This window comes from Chinchilla lanigera, unplaced genomic scaffold (genome assembly GCF_000276665.1).
Source record: "Chinchilla lanigera isolate Chin_1 unplaced genomic scaffold, ChiLan1.0 scaffold00019, whole genome shotgun sequence".
NCBI lineage: Eukaryota > Metazoa > Chordata > Mammalia > Rodentia > Chinchillidae > Chinchilla > Chinchilla lanigera.
Window position 1 is genome coordinate 14,869,899 of NW_004955420.1, and position 4,493 is coordinate 14,874,391.

A 4,493-nucleotide genomic window follows, 5' to 3' on the forward strand; every position below is an offset into this window, starting at 1 on the left:
TCAGCACTCTCCTGCCTCAGCGGGGCCCTCCGTCCTCTGCTCTCGGTCTCACCTCTCTGATCTTCATCACCTCCTTGGACAGAGTTTTTCACCAGCCAGAACGTCTGGGGAGGAGAGAAGCCACAGAGGGAAGCCCTGCGGGATGTGGGTCTTGCTGCTGCCCACCTCTAGTTACTTACTGAGGCCCGTGAGCTACAAGCTGTCATTGCTTTGCGCACAGAGGTGAATGTGAAGCCACTTTTCTGCTGCACATCCAGAGCTGTGGTGCAGGTCAGCGTGGCGGCCTTGATGCCTCGCTGGGTCCTGGAAGCTGTGTTCCCCCTCACAGGAAGGTGAAGTGGACCCCAGGGGCCAAGGGCTTGCTTACTCTCTCCCCAGAGCAGGGCCTTGGACCTGCCCTGGGGTGGAAGCAGCAGTGACCTGTGGCCAGCAAGCTCACGGTCCCCAGGGAGCATTACGCGGCCAGCCCCGTGGCTCAGGTGAGCCCTCCTTGCTCTGGCACTGCTGCAGCAGTACCCTGGACTCGGTCAGCAGCTGAGAAACCGTCTGCACCCCAGGTGCCTCCTTCTTCCAGCTAAAGCACAGCAGTGTGGGTTGTTTTGCAGCCCCACAGCCGGAGCTGGGCTGGACACCAGGCAATGCCTGCCGGTCGCCATCTTGCACCTCGCCCCAGGAGCTTCTCCCCCATCGCGCTGCAGTTGCATAACACACGTGACCCGTGAAAAAGCCGGGCGACTCCAAGCAGCCAGCAAGAGGGACAGTTACAAAACCAGGCAGCTCTGAAGCCACGTCTCCACTTGCATTGTTTCTGCCTTGGCCTCTCAAGACTTTGGGCGTGGATGGAGAGGAAGGTAAGAAAGAGCAAGGAAGACAAGAAGACTCCTGAAGTCAGAAATGGGAACACAAGGTCAGATGGGAGATAGCCGGGCCGCCAGTCAGGTGTTTCCTCACAAAACCTCCACCCTCTCGTGGGCAAACGGGACTTCAAGGCCACCGTCAAGGGAGGGAGACGGGGAGCGGCTGAGGCTGCGGGCCTGTTGCTCGGGTTACTCGATCCTTGCTCTTGAATGACGCTCTTCAGCCTCACAACAGAGCCCGGCCCAGACTCCACGCAGCCCACCTGCCTGGCTCCGGGCCAGCCCCTCCCAGCAGGGCTCGGATCTCCTGCTCCTGCCCGGCCTCTCCCTCTGCAGACTGCGGCCGATAACATCTCCAAGGCAGCTCTGCGCTGACCTGCGCCCTCTGCGTGGTAGATGTGATCCTTACTCCTCTCCGCAGAGGCCTCTGGGATGGCCTGGGGGGTGAGGAGGAGAAACTGTGGGTGTCAGGTGAGTGGGTCCCAGAGTCACAGTCAAGGAACTGCGCCGAGCCCCGGATCCTGAGGGCTCACAGTAGGCCGGGCTGTGCTGTGTTGCGATCTCAGAATCCCGGAGACTGGGACATGTAGAAAGAAAATCTCATAGAAGTTCTGGAATCTGGGAGGTCTGAAGTCAGGGGCCTCGCTGGGGAGGGTGCCCCTGCTGTGACTCCCTGGGAAGCCCCAGGGCACTGTGGGTGTCATGTGGTGAGGGGAGCGTACAGCAGACAGGCTCCTGCGACAGCCTCCAAGTCATTAACACATGACCCCCTGACCTCACCACCTTAGACCCCCTGGGGCCCTCCTACAGCCTCACAGTGCGGGTACATGCAGACCACGGCGTGGTGCCACCACAGACCTGTCAGGGCAGAACTCAAGTGCTGCTCCTCATAAAGCCCCTTCCTGCCCCCAAAGCCACCAGCAAGGTGAGTCTCTTTCCTCCTCCGCGGCAGTTGCACCGTGAACTCCTGTAGTAGTGCCTGTAAGTCAGCTTTGCAGTGAAGTTAGGTCTTCATGTACATGTGACTCCTTCCAAGACTGGGAGCGCCTTAGGGTGATGCTCAGAGCAGCTCCTCTGCAAAAGCTTATTTATTTATTTATTTATTGGGCTTTTTGTTTTTTGAGACAGGATCTGGCTATGCAGTTCAGGTTGGCCTTGAACTCACTATGTAGCACCAGCTGGCCTAAGACTCACAGGAATCCTCCCGCCTCAGCCTTCTGAGTGCTAGGATGGGATTTTTTGAGACAGGGTCTGGCTATGTAGTTCAGGCTGGTGAGCCTCATGTCTCAGCCTCTGGAGTGCTGCGATTATAGCTGTGCATCGCCACACCTGGCTCTCTGCAACAGGTTAATAGATTTAGCAAAAGGATACAGGTAATAGAGGTCCTATTTCTCTGACTTCCTGTGTACCCACCTAGGGAAAAAGTACTTCATTCATTCAGCAAGTGTTTATTGAGCTCTACTGTGTGCTGGGTATTGTCCTTGGTTATAGGTGAAACAAAGCTGACAAAAAAATGCATGTCCTCATGGAATTTCTAGTTCAGAAGAAGAGAACAAGCTACACAAAGGAGGAAAACAACAAATTGTCCACAAAGTAAGTAGACTGATCAACAGCTGCAACTGGCGGAGTGACGCAAAGGCCCTGAGGCAGGGTGTGAGTGAGCGGCCCGTGTGTCCAGGGCACAGTGGATAAGGGAGACAGAGGTGACAGGTGAGGGGCCTGGGTCGTAAGAGGCCTGGCAGACACTGTTGTAAAACAAGAGAACTGCCAGAAGAGTGGTGGGATCTAGCTTGACCTTCCACAGGATTACCTCAGAAGAGGCAGCCACGAAGCTGGAGGCCAGGGAGGAGGCATTTCGGTGACCAGGGCGGGCACGGATGGAGACTGAGACAGCCAATGGCACCACAGTGCCATGAAGTGGGAGGGTTTGCAAGAGAGATGAGATAGCATGGAGACAGCAGCACCGGGCACTGGGATTGTCCACGGTGTGTGAAAGGGCAGAAGGGAGAACAGAAGGATTCTTCTCAGTGTCCAGACCGGGCAAGCAGCAGCAGCAGAAGGAGGAAGACGGCAGGAGAGACCGTCATGTACCTCCCTTCGGTGTTGAGATGCTCGCTGGAGCAGGGAACTGGGCGTCCGAGGCGGGAGTTACCCAGAGGCCGTCCTAGTCCACTTGGACTGCTTTAGCTGGGCACCATGGCCTGAGAGGTCCCAGATGGGGGAGCCGCCTCTGCCGGGGGTTTATGTGTTGCACTATAGCGTCACTATGGTGAGGGGCTCATCCTTTCATGAGGATCCTGCTCCTGGACAAGTGACCCGTTCCTGGGACCGCAGCATCAATCCAGCCGCAAAGGCAGAGCCCCCAAAACTTAATCTCTTAATGGCTCCACTTCCCAACACCTCTGCACTGAAGATTAATTTTCCAGCGTGGGAACTCGAGACACGTTTCCAACCATAGCAGAGGTCTAGGCTCAGTAATGGCCCCTGCGTATGTCCAGTCCCAATTCCCAGAACCCTTGGGTGTTACTTGATCTGGCAAACGGAACTCTGCAGATGTGATTAAGTTAAAGACCTCGAGCATCACCTGGGATGATCCAGATGGGGTCTCTTTCAAGAGGGTCACGAGAGCAGTAAAAGAGGATATGGGATGACGGAATCAGAGACTGGAATACAGTTAGTCCCCGATTTACAAACCAATTCCGTTCCAGAGAACATCCCTTCGTAAGTCGGATCTGTTCCTATATCTGACAAAGTGATTTTTCCATACCTTTGACACAGATGTGCAGTGCACACTGCTTTGTGCTCCCTACACGCCCTGCCCAACAGCACCACTGCCTTTCTTCTTGCTTCTGGACATCTGGGCTCTGCCTGAGCACTGTACAGTGAGCACACGGCAGCATGATGCCTGGCAGACAGAAGAGCTACTTCCGAGATTTGTTCGAACCTATGAATGTGTAATGCGAGATCTCGTTGATTGTATCTCTGCACGTTCCCAGTGTGAATGTTGGTAAGTCAGGGATGTAACAGGATCACCAACCAAGTGTGACTGTCAATTTAAATAAGAACTTCCCAGCAGATTAGTAACCTCTCGGTGCGTCAGTGGCTGATTGACGTTTAGGCCAGCAAATTGAGGGGAAGATGTGGGTGGCACCAACCAATAGGCTTGTAGCCTGGACAGGATAAAAAGAAAAGGAAGGATATAGTCCTCTTTTGGAGGAGCTCCAGGCCTTGCCTTGTTTTGTTTTTTTTTTTCTTTTTAGAGACAGGATCTTGCTATGTAATCCTGACTGGCTTTATTGTTTTTGTTTTTGTTTTTCTTCTGGTACCAGGAACCGAACTCACGACCTTGCATTTGCCAGGCAGGTGCTGTGCCACTGAGCTAAATCCCCTGCTCTCCAGACTGGCTTTGAACTCACTATGTAGCCCTGGCTACTTTCAAATTCACAGTGACCTCCTGCCTCAGCCTCCCCAGTGCTGGGATTACAGGGGTGTGCCACCACGCCCAGCTGCCATTGTCTTTGTATTTTTTCTCCAGTTCCTTTAGCCTGCAGACACAGGCTCACACTAGTGACTCTGTAGTGAGCTTTCAGGCCTCCAACCTTGACTGCTCTTGGACCCTCCAGTTTGCTGGGGCCA

General features: G+C 54.5%; 1 long non-coding RNA gene across 3 annotated transcripts; it reads left to right on the forward strand.

Annotated features, from left to right (window-relative positions):
• Nucleotides 1–540: 540 nt before the first annotated feature.
• Nucleotides 541–4,227, forward strand: LOC102005939. Of its 3 annotated transcripts, XR_001233664.1 has the most exons (5): nt 541–1,328; nt 1,646–1,782; nt 2,349–2,450; nt 3,636–3,864; nt 4,187–4,227. It is a non-coding gene; the product is annotated as an uncharacterized LOC102005939 (long non-coding RNA). The 3 variants fall into 3 exon arrangements; XR_001233663.1 differs by having other exon boundaries at nt 541–1,782; XR_001233665.1 differs by lacking the exon at nt 1,646–1,782.
• Nucleotides 4,228–4,493: the final 266 nt, after the last annotated feature.